A 26902-nucleotide genomic window follows, 5' to 3' on the forward strand; every position below is an offset into this window, starting at 1 on the left:
ATGCAGAATCCTAAGATTTAAATATAATAGTCCTGTTTTGAGGAATAATATTTCTGCCTTAGAAGACAGTATGCAACAAAATGTCACTAGAAATATCACTACTTAACCCTTTGTACATGCAGAGGAATAGTAATAAGAAGAGGAATTTCTGAGGTATTCCAAAATCTTGGAATGCAGCATAGTGAACAAATTCATGAACACAAAACCACTGTTTTTCTCTGAAATAAATATTCCCAATACCAGAGTGTTCAATTTTTATTTTTCTAAACAACTTCTGGTCTATTTCTGCTCCCCCTTTGGAAAGTATAATTAATTTGATATGCTATGATAAAATTATAATAATGTTAGATGTTGATATGGCAAACTATACAATAGACCTGGCTACCTTTCAAATTTTAGAGTGAAGAGCTATCTAAAAACCACATATGAGACACACATATTTTTTGTTGTCTTCCAGAATTTTTGTTAGTATTCCATGGTAGATTTAAAAAACAAAACAAAACAAAACAAAAAAATCCAACAGCACACAGTCCTTTTGTGACAATGATTCCAGTTACCATATTTTTCATCAAACTACAAGTTCACTTTTGAGTTCAACGGATTATTTATGTTTGGCTACATTATTTATCATAATTCTCAAGTTCTAGACCATATCACTAGTTTGACAAAACATTTTAATGCTGAGTTTTGCTTATAACTGTAATGGAATAATTGGTATTACACTAGTCTGTCCAATTATAAAATTGGGCAAAATATATGAAACATACTGTTTGCAGATAAAGGACAAGATGTAGTACATGACTACAGTCCCAAAGAAGGCCAACAATGAAAGGGTTCCATAACTGTGCATGATTTCTGCCTGGACACATTTTCTAGACCACAGCATGTATGGAGAGCTCAAATAGAGCATGATGATCTTACATCATAAGACAGAGGACAAAGATAAGAATTTGGGGCTATGAAGGTGGCTAAAATCTGCAGGGTCTAATTCCAGAGAGAAAAGAACTCCATAAACCTGTGTAGGTTCCCTTTGAGCCTTTGAATAAATGCTAATCAGAGTTTACTCAGGACGAAACTCCACAAGGCCAAGCAAAAGCACTAGTATATAAAGAATAACTATGGGAGAGCTGACCGAAACAATTCATGGACCTCATATAGGACTAAGAGATTTTGAGTCCTGACAGCCAAAATAAAGAGAAAGTACTGCACAGATCAAGCATGCAGTAGAGACCCCAGAAAGACCAAATCATAGGTACAGAGCTTATCTCATTCTACAGTAAATGTTTATCTAGACTCAGCCTATTCAAGATTAAAAACAAAGCCTTTATTTAATTAATTAATTAATTTATTTTTTAAAACAAAGCCTTTAAGGAAGCAAGCTGACCTATGCACAAACTAACTTCCTGCCTGAATAAAACTTAACACCCCTTTAAGAAAAATAACAAAATATGGATACTCAACAATGTAGAAATCATAACACCTGACACACTACCAAAACTTACTGGAAATGTGAAGAAGCAAGAGACCTATAACCAGAAGAAGAAACAATAATAATAAAAGCCAGGAGAAACAGACCATGGAATGATGGAACTAGCAGACTAGGGCTTTAAAAAGAGCTATTACAATTAAGTTCGAGGCAAAATATATGGAGGAACAAATATATATATATATATATATATATATATATATATATATATATATATATTACACACACACACACACACACACACAAACACACATCCATAAAAGTTAACAGGAAATACAAATGAAAAGATCCGTGACTTTGAAGACAGGGTAATAGAAACTATTCGAGCTTCAGAAACTATAGAGGAAAAAGGAAATACAGAAATACTTCTTAATTTATTTTATGTGGCCAACATAACTCTGATACTAAATCCAGAGAAGATCACTACAAGCAAACAAAATTACAGAGCAACAATCCTCATGAATCTTTATAAAAATTACTAACAATATTTTACCAATTATATTCAGCAATATATAAAGAGTAATTCATAATGGCCAAGTGAAGTTGACTCTAGAAATGCAAGATTTGATTAACATTCAAAAATATACCGATGTTTTACACATATTAACAACAATAAGAGAAAAAGTATAGGTCATCTCAATAGATGCAGAGAAACATTGGAAAAAAATTCAACATCTATTTATGATATAAAAAAATAAATAATCAGTAGACTATATAAAAGGGGACTTCTTCATCCTGATAAAGGGCATCTATGCAAAACCTGAAGCTATTTTCATATATAATGATGAAAGACTGAATACTTTCAGATCAATACTTTAAGATCAAGAATAAAGAAAAGAGTTCACTTCTTGCCATTTCTATTCAACATTGTACTAGAGGTTTAAGCATATTGAGTAAGATGGAACATAATGAAAGTTTTATAGATTTGAAGGAAAGATGTAATAGTGTTTTATTCATAGACAATTGATAATGCATGTAGAAAACTCTAAGTAATCTATAAAAACACTACTAGAACTAATACGTAAATTTAGCAGTTATAGGACACAAGATTAATATACAAAATTCAAGTGTATTCTGAGTATTTTAAAAATTGGAATTACAAATTAAATAAAGAATACTATTTATCATAGAACCAAAACCAATGAAATACAAACTGATAACTCTAACAAAATATGTGCAATACCTGCACACTGAAAACTACAAAACTTTGTTGACAGAAATTAAAGAAGATCTAAATAAATGTTCATAGACTAGAAGTCACAATATTGTTCTCCAGAAATTATTCTATGGATTCAGTGTAATCTCAAACAAAAATTGCAGCAGGCATTTTATAGAAATTGATAAACTATATCTAAAATTTAAATGGAAATGCAAAAGAGCTAATTGACCAAAGTAATCCCATGTAAGAAAAATCTGAAGCCTTTATGGTAGCTGGTATTTAGACTTAATATAAATCTACATTGATTCAGGCAATGCAGTACTGCATAAAGAAACACAAATAGATTAATGGCAGAGAATGGTGGTTTCAGAGATAGACCCACTAGTATTTATTCAATTGATTTCAAAATTCAAAGCAATTGAATGGAGAAAAAGAAACATTCCAGAAATATTTGGGAACAACTACTTAGTTGTTTAGAAGAGACAGAGAGACAGAGAACGAGGGAGAGAGAACCTCAGTCTCTACCTCCACCATACAAAAATTAAATGCTAGATGGATTATAGCCCTAAACCTAAAGCTAAATCTATAAAACTCTAGTTAAAATATAGACAGTCATAGGGTAGGCAATTATTTCTTAGGACATTCCAAGCATAATTAAAAACTGACACATTTTACTTTATCAAAATTAAAAACTTCTCATTAAGAAACATAGTTAAGAAAATGAAAAGGTAAGCAACATAATAAAAATTGTAATACATACATGTGATAAAGGATTTGTCCAGAATAAACCACTTAGAAAAGTCAATATAAAGAGACAAACAATGGGGCACCTGGGTGGCTCAGTTGGTTGAGCACCTGACTTTTGCTCAGGTCATGATATTGTTGTTCATGAGTTTGAGCCCTGCATCAGGCTCTGTGCTGACAGCTTGGAACCTGGAGCCTGCTTTGGATTCTGTGTCTCCTTCTCTCTCTGCCTCTCCCCTGCTCATGCTCTGTCTCTCTCTCTCAAAAATAAATAAACACTAAAAAAAAAAAAGATACATAACCCAGGAAGCTCAATCAGTTGAGCTAAACTGATTGGGGCTCAATCAGTTAAGCCTCAGACTCTTGGTTTTGGCTCAGGTCATGATCTCACGATTGTGAGATCCAGCCCCACATCAGGCTCCATGCTGAGTGCGGAGCCTGCCTGGCATTCTCTTCCTCTCTCCCTCTGTCCCTCTTCCCTGCTTATGTACTCTCTCTCTCTCTCTCTTAAAAAAAAAAAAAAAGACAAACCAAATTTGAAAATGTATGAAAAACCTTAACAGGCACTTTACAAATGAGGATATACACATTTATTTATTTATTTAAAAAAAATTTTTAACGTTTTATTTATTTTTGAGACAGGGAGAGACAGAGCTAAACAGGGGAGGGTCAGAGAGAGGGAGACACAGAATCTGAAACAGGCTCCATGCCCCGAGCTGTCAGCACAGAGCCCGACGCGGGGCTCGAACTCACGGACCGCGAGATCATGACCTGAGCTGAAGTCGGCCGCTTAACCGACTGAACCACCCAGGCGCCCCGAGGATATACACATTTATAAAAAGCATGATAAAAGCACTCAGTATTATTTCTTATCAGGAAAATGTAAAGTGAAATCCCAATGAGACTACAATACATCCACCAAAATGGCTAATATTAAAAATACTGACAACACCAGATGTTGGTTGGTAAGAAAGTTGAGCAAGCAGATCTCTCAAACATTGCTAGTGGAAGTGTAAATGGTTCAAACACTTTGGAAACAGGCCTGGCAATTTCTCATAAAGTGAATATGCATATATTCCATGATCCAACAACTATACTCTTGGGTTATTTACTCAAAATAAATAATATGGCTACAAAAAAACTTGTACAAGAATGTGTATAGAAACTTTAGTCATAATAGCTAAACACTAAAAACAATCCAAATGCCCATTAGTAGAAAAACAGATTAAAATATATTATGTTTTGTTCACACAAGGGAATAATATGTAACAATAAAAAGGAACTATTGATGCATGAAGCAACACAGATGAATCTCAAAAAAAGTATACTGAGTGAAAGAGTAAGATATAAAAGAGTACAGTATGATTCCATTTCCAAGAAATGTTACAACAGGCAAAATGAATCTTGGCTAAAAGAATCATATGAGTAGTTGTATCTGAGGTGGGATGGACATTTACAGGGAATCACAACTTTCTGGGGTGATAGAGATGTCCTATATCTTGATAGAGGTACGGAATAAACAGGTGCACACATTTGTCAAAACTTATGAAACTGCACTCTTTAAATCTGTGCATTTCATAGTACACAAATCATATCTCAATCAAATATTCCTGACCCAAAAAAAATCCAATGGAGAGCATATGTCTGGTATATAGTAAGTACTCAATAAATCTGTGTTGGATGATTATTATTTCCAGGTAAGAATCCCAGATTGGGATTTTTTTTTCCTGCAAAGAACTACGGCCAATATTGAGGAAACAACTCAGAGAGAATTCCAGTAGCATCATTTTTGTTCATGATGAATATCAAAATTATTTTTGCAATATTGATTTCTGTTCTGAGTGAAACTAAAACAGATCAATTTGTTCAATTCAATCTGCAGAGAGATTTAGGTAGTATTAAAATGGCTCATTGGGAAAGTTGAAGCCTAAGCAAACACAGATCTCTGGGCCTGACCTCTACTTTTATCAAACCCAACCCATAGACTGTGATTGCATCCCTCAAAGTCCATTTGACAGACAGGAAATGTCAGTAACAGTCATACTTAGCAGAAATTCATTAACCTGTAGACCTTCCCCATTCAGGGCAATATTCTCTCAGTCTACTGATAGCATATTCATTTCTCTGTGAACAGCCTCAGATGCACTTCCTCCTTGAAGTCTTTTTCCAGCTTTGCAGCCTGAAATAATCTCTACATCTTCTAGATCTTACGGCAATTTCCCAGTGCCTCTATTATAAAACCCATCACCTTCTACTTTATATTACAGCAATTTGGATACCTGTTTTATTCCCTCCTGGATCACAAACTGCTTTAGAGGAGAGAAACTGTTATTTTATGTTTTCACTGAAGATACCACATTGTAGTTGTCTACCCAAATATTACCAAATAAGTGCATGAATAAACAGAAGAATGGAGAAATGTTTGGATCAATGAGAGAGAAAAACTCATAATTACAAACAGCAGAATGTGATTTTATATAGTAGTTTTTCAGTAATTTTGCTAATTATTACTTTTCCAAATGTATCTATTGAGTACAATCATTTGACATTGTTCTAGCAGGGCATGTGGGTAAAAATTGAATTAGACATGGACCTTCTCCCTCAAATAGATCACAAAGGGAAAGGGAGCTGGATAGGTAAGTAAATAATTGTAAAACAATGTACTAAAAGATCTAATTGAGGAATATTCAGGAAAGAAAGCACAATAGAAACAAAGTAATCATATCAAATGGTGGTTTGGGGAATTTATGAAAGAAATTTCAGATGACTTCACAAGGTAATAATAACTAATTCTATAAAGAAAAAACTAGGCTATGTTCAAATCCTTTAATCTTTCAACAACCCTAGGAGGTACTACCTTTATTTCTATTATGTAAATGAAGAAACTAAGTTGCTAAAATTACATATGTTTCATAAGGCTATTACAGCTAATGGTGAAATTAGGATTCGGGTACAGGAAATTTGAACCCAGAACCTATATCTTCTATCACAGTGATCTGGTTCCTGAAACATGAGTAGGCATTGCATCTGGTCCACATGTCTGGTATGTGTGAGAATGTTCATTGAAGTTAGAGTGCTTTTATTAGTCAAGGTTCTTCATTGTTTCACTTGAGTAGAATCACTAAGTCTTGCTACTTATGTGGCAATAGAGAAACTACCAGAAACATAAAAGGATTTCTTAGAGTATCCAAGCAGGTATTGAATATCCAAACCTCAAAAAGGGAGGAACTATGTCAGATTAATGGGTTTTAGCAGCTGGAGAGAATGGGTCTTCTCTCTTGGTATCTTTAATTCTTAGATCACGTGTAAATTCCTGGATCAATCAACTGTGGTCAAGGGTAGGATCATATCGTAGCTGGGTGACCACTTATATGATTATATGGGGTACCATTCACACGATAAACTATACACAAGCAATGTGGAAGATGTAACATGGAATTAATACAATATTTATACTCATACGGTAGTTCCATCATGTGATGGGTGGGGCAGGGAAATTTCGAAAGGGAAAGGAATATTTGAACAGAAACAAAGCAAGACAATACAATAGGTATTATGCCGCAGGGATTTGGGGCAGGGATACAATTCAAAATGCTTTCATATAAACAGGTCTCAGGTATTTTGTATCATCTAAAAATAGCATCAGTCCATCTCTGTATTCTTAGTCCTTGCTTGTATCCCATACATTGTAGCACTTCAGAAAACAATGCCCCATTTTTTAGTGATTTTATTTTTTTAAGTAAAAATTATTTTAGACTGATTTCATCTGGATTAAAATACAGCATATTTCCCCCCAACTAAACACATTACTTGGAAATGTACTGAACTTCACTCAGCTATTTTGTATCATGATATGATGGGGTGCAAAATTAATAAATAGAGTGGTCCATCATTGGAATCAATGGGTGGAGTATTCAAGTCTGGAGCACTATATCCAAAGGCAAGTCTAGAACTTTGCTCACACTAATGGTGTTCATATACCTTAGGTGCTTTACCTGCTTTGTCTTTGTGGAAACTGGGAGGATGCAGAGAGAAAATCAAATAATACTATTATGCCACTAGGTATTTATTAAACACTAAGTCTTTTATGTAAACTATTTTACCTAATACTCCCATTAAAATACAGGATTTCTTTTCCTTATTTTACAAATGTGAAAACAAGCTAAGGCTGAGCAAGTAGTTTACTTATAGTTACATTGTTAGGAAATGGCACCAGTGGAACTAAATCCCACATCTGTATTTGTACCCTTCAATGTCAGGTCTCCTGAAAAAACATAAAACCACTGACCCAGACTCTGTGGCTGTGATCAGAGCAACATGACACTCCACATGTACTGACATGTGTAGCACATTCACCAGAACCCAAATCAAAGGGCACAATTAACTCCTTTCAACCTCAACTTTTCTTTTACTTCAGGGGTATACTGTAATATTGATATTCAATTCCAACTTAGTAAAATTGAGAAGAGAAATTTTAGGTAAGGAAAATTGGGGTTATTTGGTAATCTCATTTACTAACTGCTGCATTATTTTTTTAAGTGGTAAAATTATTCTTTACTAATTATAGAAGTTTTGCCATTGGTAGCTTTTGTCCAGCACACCTGTCATTATTTTCCATGAGTCTCTTTCTCCTTCAGTAGGGGCCCCATATTCCTCATCTTAGTGTGGGTATAACTAGAGCTAATAGCAACTCACATGAAGAGTGACTTCTTGAATCCAGTAATAGTTAACTAGACTTGAAAACAAAGAGGCACCACCAACACATGGTAGAATAAATCTTATCCAAGGAGTTAGGAAGCTCTACCTACATTTATGGTTTATCAGTGACTTATAAGTTGAAGCTGTACAAATAACACAACCACTCAGGGTTTCTTGCTCCTCATTTATCAATTACAATATGTGTTCTAATCTGTTAAAAAAAAAAGAGCAAAGGCTTGAATGAGTTAATGTCTGTGCTTTAGCTGAATAGAAAACACACTATTACACATTGCTGTACTCTACTCTGATAGACATTTTAAAAGAAGCCACTAATTCTTCACATTTTTTTAAGTGGAAAAACCAGGAAATGGGAAGGTAAAAATAGAAGACCTAACTCCCAAGTGACTGATGGAGGAATTAGAGACTGGAAAGGGTCCTAGGGGACAAATAGCCGAGTGGGATTTGTGCTGAGGCAGGCCAGCTGTGGCAGGCACTGACTTTCCAAGACAATAAAAATAAAACTTCAAGAACCCACTAACTTCAGCTAATAATGTCTAGAACAATACCCCATAATACAAAGGTCCTCTATACTCACCTGCCTTTGTCACATTTTTGCACACTCGATGATATTTGGCAAAATCCCCCCTGACTTCAGTGTAGCTCTCAAGAACATGAAGCTATTTTGACAAATGTGACTGGAAAGAATCAGAGGTCAGAGGCAAGAATCTCTTCTGGCCTGCTAATAGAGCTCTGAACTGAAGGACTCACTAGTCCCTTTGAGATTTTGTTTTATGTAAATGTTCCCACCTCCTGGAGAGTCCTCCCTTATGACTTTGTTAGAAAGGCCATATATTTCCAGATTTCATTTAGGGGAAGCATTTGTTCATTCAGGGAAAGAGAAAAACTAATTCCCTGGGGCGCACTGACATTGATGAGAAATAAAGCCAGAGCCCAACAATGGTGTGAGACCAGGAAAACGCCAGCAAAGTAGAATGAAAGTCAAAGGATGTTTCAACTGCACACAAAGGAAGGGCGGAACCTTTTGAGAAAGTAAAACCATCTACTGGAAAGTTCTCTGTAAGTGTGTATTTTGAGGACAGAGGAAGTAGGGGGAGGTTGTCTCTGGAAAGGTAGTCCATATGGTTTTCAGAGACAACCTTTTGGTCCAGCCATTTTGCTGCCGTTCAAGGGTTAAGGCTGTCTGAAACGGTGTCAGCTGGCTAGAAAACTATTTGACCTTCATTGGATCGTCAGTCACTCTTTTGCTTGAGTGGCTGAATGAAGAGTATGTCATTCTGTCATAGCAAAAATCTGGAGAAGGGGAAAAAAATTAAATCGATCCTCTCCATCTCAGAAAGGCTTAGTTTCATTGGCATCTAACTGACACAAATACTCTTCACTGGGTTTCTATTTGCTGATAGTAATTAAATATTCCCGTCTTTGACTTCACAGCCAAGTGCCCTGGCTGATGAGGACAATCCTCTCCACTCTTAAAAGATGGGGTTGGAATTATGCTTATTTTAAATGTCTCTGATCATGGGCATGTGTCTGCCTGGGTTCTTTCTTTTTCCCTTTATAACATCTACTGCACACACCAAATACAGGAAACTATAAAGTTAAAAAAAGTTTAAAAAAACAATAAAATATACCATGCACATACACAGACATCTGCAGTTCTGTCCTGGCTATTAATTGGAACCTATCTATATAAAAATCTGGATTGCAGATGAATAATTAAAGCAATACATAAAATTTCAGGTTTTCAGTTTATTTATTAAAACTCAGAAAAGTGACTTTAAAAAAGAGAGAGAAATGAATAGAGAGATAATACGTCAAGCAAGAGCCCTGGGTGATGTGACCTATCGTTATTTTGCCACAAAACGTTCCAACTGGGAGACCTTGATTGCCTTACATTTTGTTTGTTTGTTTGCTTGTTCACTTGTCTTTGTACCTCACTGCCTCCCTGAAGTTAGATGGCAGTAAAATGGTACTGTGACTGACTACGGATTTTTCCAAGACAACAGTAAGATATGGAGTCCTCTTTCCCTTAAGAAAAGAGTGAATAGCAATTGTCCTGGTGGCTTTCAATAACTAGCAAGATTAACCCCAGAGAAACCTCTTGTAGCTGAGACATTGATTGTTCTTTCTCATCTGGGCCAGAGTCTATTTGAGGAGCTTCATCCCCATCTTTAAAAGGGAAGGGGATGAGGTCAAGGTCAGGAGTTACACACAGTCTCATTTTCTCCTTTAGAATTTCTGTGCTCAGGACAGGTCTCTATATACAGTCTAGTTGGGAATTGAGGGCATCACCTAGAGACTTTAGACCCTAAAAATGCTTTATTTAGAGAGTTATATACTTCAGTTTAGAGAGTTTTGCTTTTTATTTCTTGCTTCAACTTACCTGAAAATTACCTTAGGACTCCACTTGGCTTTGCTACAATTGATCAGACCACAATCTTCCTACTTTATTAAAGAAACCAAAGGTCTGAAACTAAGCAGCAGGAAATGAAGAAAAATCTGACAAATAGTAGATGCTGGATAAATGGAATTAAAATGATCAAGGTCTGCAAAAGAGCCTTTTCTTTTTCACCCTATTATCTTTCCTCCCCCTGATTTATACAATTTGACGACCTCCTTCATTTTAATAAAAACTTCATGAATTAGGTTCTTGGAACAGCCAAAGTGTGTCTTTTGGATCATCTTTCTTGTAAACAGTCAAATAAAAAAAATTATGCTGTGTCTATTAGTATTTTTGAACTCTTGTTTAACTTTAGTAGTTAAAGCAATGTAAATCAATAATATAAACATGCACAGTGTAAGTCACTGGGTCCAGAAAATTTGGGATTTGAGCTGTTCAGGGAAGAAATCTGCATGAGAAAATAAAGTAAGGGGAGGCTGTGTGTGTAGTTCTTTCTTTAGCTTAGGTAGTCACCTACCTAAATTATCTGGATATGACCTTATTTCTTACCAGTTGTCCTCATAAATAGATTTGTATTTATCAGGTTAAGTTTTGTCTAGATTCTATGCCAGACATATTGTATCTTACCTCTGATCTTCATCACGACCCTGAAAGTCAATATTCATCAACATAGGTTACAAAATATGTGACACACCTTGGAACTGATCCATCTTGCTTTAAAGTGAGCCCTATAACAGTGTACCATGTTTCTTCTATGTGATCAATTATATGGCAATGAAAGTAAACATGAGTGTTTAAAGAATGCTAAGGACTCTGTGGTGGCTTGATTGAACATATATGTTGGGGAGTAAGTAAGCAGATTCTCAAATACCAGAGATGAAATGTATTCTGAAAGCTACAGACAGCCATTTAAGAAGGGGTAGGGTATGAATGCTACTGATATCACAATGAATATAAGCATTTCACTTTAACTTTCATTTTTGGTATATAGGCTCCTACATAGAGCCCGAATATAATAGGTATTGTTCAATAATTCTTCTATAAAAGAATAAATGGAATTCAGGTATGAATCCATTTCCTGAACTAATTAAAATTAAATAGAAGTCACAATCGGTTCTATTCATGAACTCGATGTCATTGTTCAATTTTAATGCCAGAGGCAGGATTTGAACCTAAGTTCCTATAATTTCTGGACACTCATTGAGCAATTACATGTTAAGTACTGTCTATTTGCAACAAATGTCTATTGAGCACATACTATTCACAGCAAATATATATTGAACACATGCTATAAAAAGAACCAATTTGGTGCTTCATAGACACCAAGAAGTTTACAATAATACCTCTCCCTCAAAATACTTAAAATCTTGCTCCAGAGATTAGACTTAATCATTTGAAAGTTTTATTAATAATAAAAGAGCAATAGAAGTTCACTAGTAAAAACATAAGGAAATACGTAAGTATATAGCAAGTAATGCCTTGGATAATAAGTAATTCAATTCCCATAACAAGCTATCTCACAAGTTTAAAGGAAAGTTTCTGCACACCTGTTAGGAATGTCAACATGTTAAATGTATAAGCTGTGCATATTTATTTGTGAATTGGGTGCTTAGAGTATTTTTTTAACCAATGTATTACAATTGCACAAAACCAAATCTGACAAATTATAAATCAGCTTGGCGAGCTCCAAGTGAAGAAAATGTTACATTTTCATTTAGGAACTGACTATAACCATCAGATCACAAAAGAAATAAATCATGGAAATGAAAGAGATGACCTAGTTCTAACCCCATAACCTGGCAACTACACCCTAAATCAAGAGCAAATGTATTCAATAAAGCCAACTACATGGCCGCTTCTGGATGACTTCTTTTTTTTTTTAAGTTTTATTTATTTATTTTGAGAGAAAGAGAAAGAGAAAAAACACAAGTCGGGGAGGGGCAGAGAGAGAGAGAGGGAGAGAGAATCCCAAGCAGGCTCTGCACTGTCATCAGGGCTTGAACTCACAATCTGTGAGTTCATGACCTGAGCCCAAGTCTGCGTAATCAACTGAGCCACCCAGGTGCCCCTAGGGGGCTTCTTATTGTTCTCTTCTATCCCTACCTTCACATTTTTTCAAGGCCTGTATTTTTTCATTTGTTGTAAGACCCTCCTACTGATATCTGCACCTATTTGATAGCCATAAATCAACTCTGACAAGTGCTGAATTTTGTTTCTGGTTTCCCCTCCAGGTTCAATGTAACCATTTTGATGAAAACCATCCCTTCCTGAATCTCAGTTGTATCTGTTACATGTGCCTGTTTCAACCAGTTTGTCCTCTATCTGGGCAAGAAGGTTATCCCCGTTCTCTGGTGGAGCAATCACTTTACCAAAGAAAACATCTCACCAATGAGGACACCACTCCTGGTCACCTCTTCAGTATAATACATACATACATCTATACATACACAAAGAAACAAACAAATAAGCAGGTTATCCAACTGAGGTCCTATCTCAGACCTGGGCTAGCTCTACATATTGGGTAAGAAGGTGGCTGTATATAATGGGGGGCATTAGAGAAATACGCATAATCCTAAGTGATCTGCAAAAGTTAGTTCCCTGCAATCAGAGCTTCACCTCTGCATTGAAACACACATTCAAAGGTAAATGCTCTCCCTGTAGAATGACATCCATGTGCATCAGCAACTTTAATTTTTAGTTGCTATAAAGCCTATATAGTTAGATTTATCCTTTAAGTTAGATAAAATTTAAGAAGGTTGAAGAATAAGGAAAGATGTAGTTGGGATAGAAAGATCTTATTGGGGAGATATACAGTGGGAATTCAGAAAGACCATTCTATGAGCATTTGGGAAAGGAAGCATTTTTACAAGAAAGTGTTTAGTACTGTAATGACTCAATTTTTTTTTTAATTCCACAATTTGGCCAACAGCCTACCTATACAGTTTACCTGATATATATGAGATTTTATATTGTTTAGAGATAGTTCAGTAACTGAATTCCTTCAATTTATCTGTCCTTCTAAAGGTTAAGAACATTGTGTTATTTCTAGATTGTAGATATTTTTCCACCATTAGCACCATTAACAAGAGACATCAGATCCCTTCCATGCAGATGGAATTCAGTGAAGACCATTGACTCTGCTATGGATGAATATTGGTTAAAGGATTCAGATCTAAGTCTGCCTTTTTATTTTAATTCATTATGTAAATCCTATGTATTCTTCAGATACATTCAAACTCTTCTTTATGTTGTAATCTATATGATAATGCCATGAAAATCCCATCAAACATTTTATCTTGCTCCATTTTTTGATGATTTACAAAGTGATGGTACCTACTCTGCCAGAGAACACTCTTTCCAGCTATCATCAAAATACAGCCACTTTCAAGGTGGTTGAATTACATGTCTCTATTACCTGTCAACCAACAAGAAGTGTGACTATATTTGTATATGCTGGTAAAAGTATGTAAAAGCAAAGAAATTAGCATAATCATTCAATTCACCAGTAATTTATTGGGCTAATTCTTGCATAACACTGGCCTAAAGGATACATTTTATTGTGAATAGAAGGGAGAGAGGCTTAATGATAGTTACCATTTATTTTGTTCCAAGTACTTTAGGAAAATTCTTTTAAGGATCTCAGTAACCATATAAAAGGCAAATTACCCCCACACCCTTTTTTTTTTAACAATGAGGGACTTAGTGTGATTGAGTAAATTTCATCAAAGTCACATGGTTACATAGTGTTAGAGCAAGAACTCAAACCAGGTCTGTGACTGTCAAGCCAGCACTGACACTACTATAGTCCCCCTCTAAATAACTCTCTTACTGCTGCCATAGGTCAAACTCTTTAAACAAACTTGAGAGCCATCTCTGAAATGATAAAGATGCAGAAATGATGAGTGCTCTGCTGAAGCCTCATCCTTCCAGCGTTTGTTTTCACATGAACTGTATCAACTGGGAGCAAACTTAGGTAGATCTAAACTACCTCAGTTCCCAGGCCATTGTCAGAAAAGAGGAATTGGTCAGCAAGTTCAGCCATAAGGTGAGGTTTAATAACTCTTCTACAAATAGACATGGCATCTGGATTTTTTTGGAGGAACTTACAGTGATAGTCTTTTCTCCTGTATATCCCCTTCGCTACTCCTTCTGCCCCCAGTACCATATCCTGATTAAAGTAGCACCTTCACCCCTGTCCTGATCCCACTTTATCACTCTCTCAATTTTCTCTTCTTCTCCTAACGAGGCTATTTAGCTAGGATAAATATGTCTGTCTCGCTCTCACTAGCCCCTCCAAATAGGGCAGTGCTTCTCACAGAGTTCATCAGAACCATCAGGGAAAACTGCTGCCTCCCTCTCTACTGCCCATCCCTTAACCTTCCTATTCTGATTGGTAGCCCTGGGTGGGGCTGCAGTTTTTTTATAATGTATCAAAATTTGAGAACCAAATCCTAAGAGATTCTAGCTTTCAAACCTCTAGCTCTGGAGTGTGATCGTGTCATGACTGGAAAGAACTCTTGTAACCTTGACATGTTTATGCCTGATTATATTACCTATCAAGTGGAAAAATTCACTTTGCAAAACTATGTTTCCTGTGGATAGAGTCCATCTTTCTTGTTAACTGGATGGTATAACTTGAAAGCTACTTATGGAGCATGGCACATAGTAAGTGCTCAATAAATATTTAATTAATTTGAATCCGTGTTGGAAGTCTGAGTGGATGAATAAATGGATGAGTGACATGCCTGTTGGCTGGACTACTCTGTTCTTTCCTTCCTACTGCACACACTTGCCCCCAAGATAATAATAAAAACTCTAAAATGTTCCTTAGAATTAGAACCTTATTACATCATATCAAACCAATATATTTCCCAGGACCCCTGAAAAAAATATTGATAGATAATTCCAGGAACTAGGAGAGCTTCAGTCAAATCTACAAAACTATCAAGTCCTCTTATAGCACATTTTTACCTTCTGGGAAAGTGAGTTCATGTATAACACAACATACTTATCTAAGTGACAAACATTCATCCACACATTTTCTTATCCCAGTTCTAATTGTTTTGTTTTTCTTTTTCCATTAAAAATCCTCATTCATATTGACCAAGTTAATTTTGTTTAGTTTATAAAATCTGATGAGATTTTAGCTAGAAGTGGCACGGCCATAGGCTAGAGTGAATACCCATAAGAAATGATATTAGTAAGAATATGACTTTAGTTTTTATGATAGGTTTTGAATCAGATTTTCAATGACTTAGAAGTTTTCTTAAAGTGTGTACCATGTGCCTAAATTTTTTTGACATTTATAAAGAAGGTTATTCTACGCCTGAGCTCTTTGGTTATCTGACTACTAGAGAATATGATGCAGAGAACACTTACTGCAAGGAAAATGTTCTTTTATAGCATCCTTTAGTATGCATTATAGCTCTAAAAGAAATGGAAGCCAAGATTTCCAAATATATTAGGTTCCCAAAGTTATCACTCCACAATATTTGACACAAGGAGAGAGGATAGGTGGAGTTTGCACAGTCCTTGTTAAACCCTGGGTTTAATGATTTTTTTTAGGACAGTCGTATTAAAATGGGATCGTTAAAAATATACTGCCATTCCAGCAGCATAAAAAATGCATACAATAAGTTCACACAATGCATACCAATAATGACTCAACAAAATAAATGGTGAAATGAAACCAGCATTGCTCACACTGTGTTTAAAATAACCTTTAGGCATTTGGGGATTTTTATTGGTAACAATTTGGTGGCAAACTACTCAGTGTAAAAGAACAGTTTAAAAGCTAATAGGAAAAATCTGGCATTAATAATGTGGTAGATTACAGTGAGAACAATACTGAGGTTACTGCAGAGAGCAATGTATCTAGATAATTAAACTTAAACCATTTTGGTTCGACAGCAGTGCAAGATATGCCTGCTGGGAACATGAGAGGCCCCACATGCAAAGCTGACTCTGAAGTAAGAAGTTGGATTTCCAGTACACAAGTAGATTGAAATGGAGACCTGAGAAATACAGAGAAAGAGAGGCAAATCACTGGGATTCACTATTGATCCTCTCCCAGCTTTATTTTTCTTTAACTCTAAAGGTTATTATCATTTTAATCCTGAATTATTATGGTAAACACCATACCTCCCTCTTAGCTTAATCTGTTTTAGGATTATGAACAAACAAATGTGTGAAAGACCTTAGAGATTAATACCAAGATGAGCTATAGATAGAATTATCCATAGTTTGAAATTAAAGTCCTGATGCAGTTACTTCTTCTAGATATCCATGAAAAGTCCAATATCATCTTTGTGTCTCAGTTTCTCAGTATGCATGATAATGAAGCAAATGTTAATCATGATCTTGTCATGCAGAGCGATTAATTAATAAGTGATTAGGTCTTATCACATCTAAATGATTTTTGTTGGCAGTCTTGGATATGTGTTTCTTAGAAGTCCACTGCTATCTGAGATTGATTCTGACAAGTAGTATAAAGGGAAAAAAAGAATTATAGGGTTTTATTAATGGCCAAACCATAACAGGAATGGATCTGAGCTGAGTTGATACACAGAATATGACCATGGATGTTTAGATATCAGTGTAAAAGACACAGTTGAAAGCCAATGCATTGCTAATGTGCAAAAATAATGACTGTGGATCATCCTATTTATTTTATTTTATTTATTCCTTTGAAGTGATTTGTACTCATAGCCTTTTTTCTTTGTTTTCTGCTTTCTGTCATATTAACCTTGTCAAATTCCTGGATAAGACAGACTGTTGGACACATTTTAAATTTTTGGACCCTGGAACTCCTTATTTAAGTAGAAAAGGGTAAGTATATTTTGATTCAAGTGAGTTTAAACATGACTTCAAAATCCTGAATCAGAATTTGTCGAAGACTCAACAACTCCTCATATCTGAAGACAAAATGAAATCTTTCCTTATATATTATTCACATTTAGTATATCACTTAGTAATCACAATAGCCTTATAATGCTGTAGGATAAAGACGTTGAGCCCCTATGAGCTGACAAATGTAAGCCCAGGCTGCTCAGGAAACCTGTTCACATGTAACATCAGAGTCTTGGACAATGAGACGCTACATGGTTGAATTAAACACACAGTCAACTGTCATAATACAAGGAAAATTTTGAGTTCGGGTAATTAGTCTGTGTTACAGTTTCAAAAAATAACTACCAAAATATTTCAAATAGAGAAATCTGAAAGTAGGAGTAAAAAAATGTGAAACCCTAATCCACTCCCCCCGCCCACACACACACATACACACATCAGCAAACCTGGACCATCCCAGGAAGGAGGCAGAATCTCTGATTCTGCTTCACTTTGACAAATGACCCTGAATTCAGATTGTTGGTGCTAACTTTCAATAACTGTATACACAGAGTTACCAGCAAGAGAAAAGTGTTGTTTATCTCCTGGGTGCTATTCTCAAATAAATTTATTTATATCCTAGAAGTCACTTCCAAAGGACCAATAAATGGCAAAACAACGAAGAAGAGGAAGGGGAACAGGCAGAAGAAGAAAGAGGAAGAGGAGAAGAAGGAGAAGGATGAGGAGGAGGAGGAAGAGGGGGGAGAAGAAGAGAGCAGGGAAAGGGGAGGAGGAGGGAGAATTATTCTGAGTCCCCTCTGTGCTCCTGACCTTTTCAACCACAGACTTTGCACCAAGATGCTCTTTAGATTTAATTCAATGAGGTTTGGCTGTTAACAAAAAGGACCCAGAAAGTGCTATACTGCCCAAGATGGCAACTATATGTAAAGATCACTTCTTGACACTCTCTCCTCTCTTTTACTCTTGTCCTTTGCCATTCCTTTCATAAAGCAAGAGATATCTGAAGGAGTGGGGGAGGGAGCAATTGCAAGATGGGAGGAGAAGAAGAAGGCGACGAGGAAAGAAAGTAGCCTGACTGCAGCTTCACTTTGTGAATTCAAGAAGTGTGTGTTTGAAAAATTAAGGTGCATAAGTTAGCGTAGCTCCAGGGCACCAGCTTCCCTAGTGTTAGCATAGCTGACACACTGACAGTTTATATGGAATTTATGTGCCTATTTCCTCTGCTTTTTATGGGAAAACATGTTGTTACCTTACAGCTGCCCACATCACATGCCGCCAATCCGCCTCTGAGCCATAGAGCACCTTTCTCAAGGAAACGTACATACATCAAGGGCTTATGTATTTTTTACAATGTTGTAAGGGGAAAATAATAAAATATGGGTTATTGTGTACACCATTCCACGGTTTAATTTTTTTTTATTTCACTGGTTTAATTGACTCTGACCATTTTTATTGCCCTTTTCCCCACCTCATCTCGCCATTTTAATTGTTTATGTGTTTGTGTACAATTGGATCGCATCTGGAAAAGGACAGGAGCTGTAACCACAACTTAAAAGCCAATTGTAGAGCTTTAAAAAGTAAATAAAGCATTTAAGCTGCCACATCAGTGGGAAGATATATGCAGATGTAAACAGAAGGAAATGTACGTTTTAAAGTAAAATGCTTAAAAATCAGCTCTTCTTTTCAATCACCTGCAGGAGCCCTGGATCCTTTGTGCTCTCTGGCTGGTGGAAGGCAGTACACAAGAAGGTATGGCAAGGGTCTCATTCCACCTCTTCCCTTGGATTATGAAGGGCTCTGCATGGACCACAGCCCAGGCCTTCACCTGAGCACAGCTGAGATGCCATCCTGCCCACATTCCTAGTGCCTACCATCAGCCACCCAGATACCATCACTGTGGCATTGTAGCATTTCTTCCAGAAAGCATCCCATTTTCTCTTTTAATCTCTATTCCTATACTTTCAATGAGATGCTAAGAGAAAAATAAAAAATTTATATCAATTCACATTTCAATTATTCATATACTTGAATTTATATATATGTGCATGTATATATATACACACATAAAAATTATTTCAATTTACCTATACTTGCAAATATGACTTTATTATTATGAATCAATCCTTAATTGGGAAGTGAAGAATGTAATGAAATCAATGACAGAGAAAAATTGGGGACAGATTCATGAATCCAAAGTATAAGAAGCACCTTCGACTGGCTCTGGACCCTTCAAAAGGAAATAAATAGAAATACAATTCAGCATTCATCTTGTCAAGCTCTCCTCAAACATGTCTGCTTAAGATTACTGGGCTATCCCTGCTTATGGGCATATAACTTGGCAAGAAAATGAGGGAGATTTTCACTTAAAGGGTAAAGACAATGTATGTGAATTTATAAATAGGCTAAGTATATGTGAAACCTTCTAACAGGTAGCTTGTACCCTGAAGGATGTAAAGAAAGAATACTCCCATTTCTCCACTGTGTGTGTACGGTGTGTGTGTGTGTGTGTGTGTGTGTGTGTGTGTGTGCTGTGTAGGCACATCTTGAACATCATACTTGATAATTTTGCCAGAGTTGGTACCCAGAAGCTTTTAAATTAGCTAATTCATTAGGCAGATGGAGATTTTAGCTTTGACTAGTACCACCAGACTCCTTTTAAAAAAATACTAAGTATACAGAAAAAAAAAGGTCATAAGCTAAGATGCTGGGACAGGAAGAAGCACCATATAATGATGAAGAAGCACCAGGTAGAAGCAGAACATCCTGCTTCACAGGATGAAGCACCATGTACACATGAACTGTACTTCCTGCAATCTGCCCACTGGCACTCCCTCTCCTCACCAGCTGCCTAATGAATTATGGCAAAATCATGTTGTCTTCCAGTGTTAGCGCTTCCCTCTATAATGCTCCATCCCCCAAAAATGACAGGTCACTTTTTTTTTTCAGTACTCTGTACCAAAACTGAGACCAGGCTAAACTATTTAATTAACATATATAAAGGATATGCAGTAACAAAAAGCAAATAAACAAATATTTTCATGAATTAAATTGTCCATTTTGCATGATATGCTTTATTCATCTTTGTATCCAGCCCACTCTGAAGCTGGTCTCCTCTCGAACTCCTAGCCTGCCTCCACATGGCAGAGACTTTGTTTCACTCTGCCTGCTGGGAATTCTTCAAGTTAAGGCCAAGAAAAGTCAAGAACTCTAGTCTGCCTCAAATATATGAATCCTATCATATGGAAGAGAAATTTGACTTTCTCTGGTGGAATTCTGGTGTATGAAATTAAGATCAATGACAGCGACAAGGAAATATAATTCAGCCAAGGATAAAGAAGAATCCTCTCAAAAGTAGCTTTGGATTTTATGGAATGAGATGCTTCAGGATATCAGGAGTCAGAAGTAGAGTTTGAAAGACCAGCAAGGACATAGGACACTCACATGTAAGGGCTGAAGAGGTTGGTAAAGTTCATAAAGTAGGGCAATCACTCCTTCTGCAGGTCAATGACTCTATCATGCTTTCAGTTTTAAGATTCTTCAAAAATTAGCTCCAAAGGAAGAGGCCTCTCACTGATGTAATTCATCCTACTGTTAGGTAGAGATAGGATTTGCCAAACACTGGGTCTGAAAGAAGGTCTAAAGTGGGTATGAATGCCACGAGCACTTGCAGCACATAAGTCTTAGTGCTAACAGAGACCAAAAGGTGGTATTTGTTCCCTCCTGCAGTTATTTAGATAGTTTTGGGGATAAGTTCTCAGTTTGGTTTTATCTATTACTGGTTTTAGGTCTCATGGATACCTATGCATGTCTTACCTCATGGCTCTGTTAGCATTGTTTCTGAGGGACAGAAATGTATTCTACGTTTTTCTTACCCTACAGTTGTTCTTCAAGACCAGGAATATATACAAGAAGAAATATGGCAAATGTAATCATCTCTCATGTCAACCTGCATTTACTTAAAGTGAAAAGCCAAAGAGATCAGAAAGTCTATGTACCAAAATTTATATAATCAGTCCCACCTGACACAATAAGAACAGGAAATGACTTCAACTTCCTGCAACACAGATGTGTTAAACAAAGAGAACACTGTCCATGGCATGCTTGTGTGTGTGTGTGTGTGTGTGTGTCTGTGTGTGTTTATATTTTCACTGAAGGAATTTGACAAGCAAGTCATTTTGCTAAATTTTTTTTCCTATATCCTCTATACTTTGTCTAAAGATTAAAACAATAAAAAAAAAAAAACACAGAGGCCAAACTGAAAGGAAACTTAAAGGGCTTCCATAGAACTCCTTCATTTTATTGATGGGAAACCTAAAGTCCAAGGGGGTGAAATGTCTGGTCCCCAGTTGTACACTTTGTTAATGACAGAATCAGAACTTGGTAGCAGTATTGGTGATTTAATCAAAGATCAAGATTGAAGTTAATTTTGTACACCTACCACAGTGAATTATGGGTTTTAGGATACACAGGGCCATACCTAGAAAGTTTTTGTTTTTTATGTTTAATTTTGAAAGAGAGAGAGAGAGTGGGGGAGGGGCAGAGAGAGAGTGGGGGAGGGGCAGAGAGAGAGAGAGAGAGAGAGAGAGAAGATCTGGAGTGGGTTGGGCACTGACAGCAGAGAGCCGGATGCAGGGCTAAAACTCATGAACTGTGAGATTACGACCAGACCCTTAACCAACTGAGCCACCCAAGGACCCAAGGTCCGGTGTTTAATGATGAATAAAATTCAATGAATGGATTACTTATATAAGAAAACAGCTAATATTTGTTGAATGCTTGCTTTACCCATCTCAGTTCTGAGTGTTTTCATATATTAACACTGTTTAATCCTTACTACAGAAAAATGTAATTAAAATAATTATTCTACTTTACAGAATGAGGAAACTGAGACTCAGGATATGTGCCCAATATCACAGTTGCTAAAGACATAAGTAGAATTACAGTCTAAGCAATCTGGTTCCAGGGCTGCTTTCTTAACCAAGTTATTGTGTTTCCCTGCAGGATTATTGTATCATGGATGGTTACCTATGTTGAGTGATTCAGAAAGAGTGAAAAGTCCCAGAATGTCCTTATGTCTTTTATTTATCTTCACTAGTTCCTGAAACTTCTAGTGAATCTAAGCAGTGTTGTCAGCAGGAATATATATATATATATATATATATATATATATATATATATATATAAGAAAATGCTGTTTATTAAACTTATTACCACTATATAGTTCATTATAAATAATTGTCACTTTGGAAAACAGAGCTGTAAAAAAAGACACTAAGGACAATTAAGTTCTGAAATGTGTTTTGTGGTAACATCAGAAAAATCCAGACCCTACAAGGACTTATCTAGAAGGTCAGAATAAGATTAAATTGTGCTAGTAAGAAGCTTCAGGAATCTAGGGACAAAGGAAAGCACCTAAATTTGAAAGGGGAAGAAAGCAAGCAAAATGAAAGAAAAAGCAGGGAATTGGCAAATATTTCCAATATATACATCTATACATCGCATATGTAAATATATATGCCTATATCTGCATCATGATGGATAGTCCCAGATACTTAACTCTTAGTTGTGTAAATCTTAGTTACAGCACATGCCCACCTCTCCTATTCTTCACTACTGAAGTCCTAGTTGAAACTCAGTGTGTCTTCAGTGTGCCCTTTAAATTAAATTTGCTCTATCCTTATTAGGTCCTTAGCCCCTCAGCTCTGGATTGACACATTAGGCTGGGTATTGTTCTGTGAATTCCTCTTTTAAACACTGCCTCTTTTTTCTCCAATCCTGCCTAATCCATTTTAACCAAAGTATTTGCTATATCAAATCTTTTTCTTAGGTTTCCCCTTTCTAAAGCATATACGTCTTTAGCATAGCATTCAAGCCCATCCACAGTTGAACCTCAACCTGTCTTTTCAGTCCATGACTCCTTTGACAAGTCCTGTCAAATGGACCCCCTGGCCATGCTCAGAATATGCTCTTGTCTTCCTGCTTTTGAACTTTTACTCATGGCATTTCCTCCACTTACAGTCTCCCCTCCTACCTCTGACTTCAAAAATCCTACTTCTTCTCAAGGCCCAACTCAACCGCTATCTCCTTTTGGAAGCTTTTTTACTGCCACAATCAGAAAAATACTTTCTGGTGTATTCTAAAAGACTTTTAATGCTGTGACACCTATTGCATGCTGCCTTAAACCGTAGTTATTTGCATGTAAGTGAGAAATATGTAATAGTGACTCAATCAGTATTTATCTTCAAACTCCTGATTGCTGAACATGTTCTTCTTGAGTCCTAATAACATGTTTTTCCATACCTTTCTCTAGAACTGTGCACGGAATTAGGATCCAGATATGCAGAAGCTCTAAATGAAGCTCTGCTGAATGAACAGATGATAAATATTTCATGTTCTGATCTCATCTCTTTCTAGTCACTCCCATTTTCACAGCATTACCATGAATATTCATGGGGTTACCATGGCCCCCTATGCCATTCCTCAAGCCTTCAAGAACAGTCTCCCTCAGGGCTTTGCTCTTGGAATGTTCTTCCCACAAATATTAGCCTGGCTCACTTCCTCACTGGAAGCAGGTCTCTACTCAAATGTCACCTAATTAGAAAAGTCTTCTCTGACCATCTTATATGAAATAATAGCCCCCTTCCAACACCCATCTCAATCTCCCTGACCCTGCCCTGCTTTGTTTTTTTTGTTTTCTTTGATCTGCTTATCATCACCCAACATTTTAGTTATGAATTTATTTGTTTATATGTTGTCTCTCGTCAACTGAAAATAAAATACATGAGAACATGTTGTTTGTGGTATGTTTGGGGGTATCACTGGTATCTAACAGGAACTTAATAAATATCTGTGAAATGAATAAAGGAGTAAATTAGTGCTTTTTAAAAATTGTTTTTAGTAGGAAATGAGTTGAAGGCAACACATAAAACATCACTATCTCCAAATCAAAGTTAAATAAAACTGTAAAGCAAAGCCATATATTGCAGTTTAGATGTGTTTACTTTATTTGTTAGTAGATACATACAAAGGAGCTTGACTCAAGGGACTCAAGCCTAAGTTTGATCCATTCTCTGGATCCAGCTGCCAATTAGTATGGAGTCCTAAGGACAGAAGAACATGCTGAACTGCACCATGAGTGTGCACTCAGCAGCACAGAGACTGTAGGAAACTGTACAGGTCAAACAAGCCAGATTTTCAACAGCTAACTCATAAAGGCAAGAAAGGGATGAAGGGAGAATTTGTAGACCAAAAAAGACATACTGAGTTAAAAAAAAATAGGCAAGACTAATTAAGCTAATCTGGAGATACACATTTGGGTAATAAAACCATAAATGAATGCATAGAAATAATTACTAAGTATGAAAGTGATCACTTTTGGAGGGAGGAAGAGGCTGACTTGGGACTCAGCCCACTGAAAATCTGCTTGGGATAGATGGCAAAGTTCTATTCCTTGACCTGGGTGGTGAGTCAGGAGTACTGTCTTATAGCAAGTTAACTAAGTCATGTATTTTATGTGTATGTGGGCGGCTGTATCTGTGTTATTTTAGTTTATTATAAAATGAGAAAACAAAAAACTTGGCTCCCAAGTAGAGGGTCTAAACTTTAAAATTTCCATGCACATTGCTGCATCATCAGCTCATTGTGGTCTGCCTGGTGCCTTTGTCTTGGTACCCCTCCTTCCCAGGAATACACTGAAGAATGCATTTAGCAAATTCTGGAACTTAATCCCACTGCCTAATCACCTCCACCATCCTCCCCTCTCACTAAATTCAAGAATTAGTCTATGTGCTCAGTGCCATGTCACCTGCTGGTTAAAGCCCTTAAGAAAACTACCTTTGGGGGCAACTGGTGGCTTAATCGGTTGAGTGTCTGATTCTTGATTTTGGCTCAGATCATGATCCAAGGGACATGGGATTGAGCCCTGCATCAGGCTCCACACTGAGCAGTGGATCCAGCTTGTTATCCTCTCTCTCTTTCTCCCTCTGTCCCTCTCCCCCACTCATGTATGTGCTCTCTCTCTTTCTCTAAAATAATTTAAAAAAGAAAACTATCTTCTAATTTCCTCACAAGGAAGGGAAGGAGAGAGGGAAAGAGGGAGAGGAAAAGGAAGGAAGGAAAGGGAATTGAAGAAGAAAGGGAAAGGGAGAAAGGAGGAGGAGGAAGAGGGAAAAAGAAGAAAAATAATTCCTTATGTATATTGTGCTTTTGTCCATTGCCCTACCTTGGGTGAAAGGAAGAGTGAGTGGAGTGTTAATGAAGACTCTGTTTATTTATTTATTTTCCCAAAGCAGGCAACTTTGGCCCTCAAACAGTTTTAAGGATAATTAAAGCAATGATGAAATGTATTGATCGTTTCCAAATTTCCTCACAGGAGTGATTAATTGCATTTTGGACTTTGAGAAATTCCAAAGGAGATTGCAAGAGAAAGAGAATCTTGATCTTGGGCTGTGTCTGGCCTTTTTTTTTTCCCTCTTCTACCTTCTTACTGTTATTAAAATTACAGCTCTAGATACACAAAGACAGGAAAATGTGTCCAGTGCTTAAGAAGATTTAAAGAATGACCCCCACTGTGTCACTGCACCTCTGTAGACACTTTACAATGTGCTGGAGACACCTAGTCAATAATTTAGGAGAAAAAAAATCAATATGTGGACGGTACATAAGCCCACAGCTACCTTATGGAAACGTTGGCAGTTTCTCTAATGGCATGAAATGATGTGATTGGAGGAAATTTTTTTTTCTTTTACTTCTTTTTGACACTACAATGGCATAATTTAATTTAACATGACCAAAAACTCCACCTTCTGCTAGTAGCCCCTCCCCTTAGCTGGGTCATGGAGTAAGTGTTCCAAAGCAAAGGTGTTCAGTTAGGGAAGAAGTAGAAAACCAAGTAGGATCCAGAGGAAAAGAATGGACTTTCTTTCCTATGGAACTCTAGCCCTTGTAGCTCCTCTGACTCTTTTTCCCTGCCTGAAGTGAGTATTGGGTCATATCTCCAAAGCAGGCAGACTCCATGTGGCTAGGCATTTAGGGCCCTTCTGTGTTATCATGACAGTAATAACTAACGTTGATCCAGTGCTCTAATAATGCTAGAAACTGAGTTAAGGCCTCAGATTTTTTTTTCAGTATATGAAATTTATTGTCAAATTGGTTTCCATATAACACCCAGTGCTCATCCCAAAAGGTGCCCTCCTCAATACCCATCACCCACCCTCCCCTCCCTCCCACCCCCCATCAACCCTCGGTTTGTTCTCAGTTTTTAAGAGTCTCTTATGCTTTGGCTCTCTCCCTCTCTAACCTCTTTTTTTTTTCCTTCCCCTCCCCCATGGTCTTCTGTTAAGTTTCTCAGGATCCACATAAGAGTGACAACATATGGTATCTGTCTTTCTCTGTATGGCTTATTTCACTTAGCATCACACTCTCCAGTTCCATCCACGTTGCTACAAAGGGCCAGATTTCATTCTTTCTCATTGCCACGTAGTACTCCATTGTGTATATAAACCACAATTCCTTTATCCATTCATCAGTTGATGGACATTTAGGCTCT

This window comes from Prionailurus viverrinus, chromosome D3 (assembly GCF_022837055.1).
Source record: "Prionailurus viverrinus isolate Anna chromosome D3, UM_Priviv_1.0, whole genome shotgun sequence".
Lineage (NCBI taxonomy): Eukaryota > Metazoa > Chordata > Mammalia > Carnivora > Felidae > Prionailurus > Prionailurus viverrinus.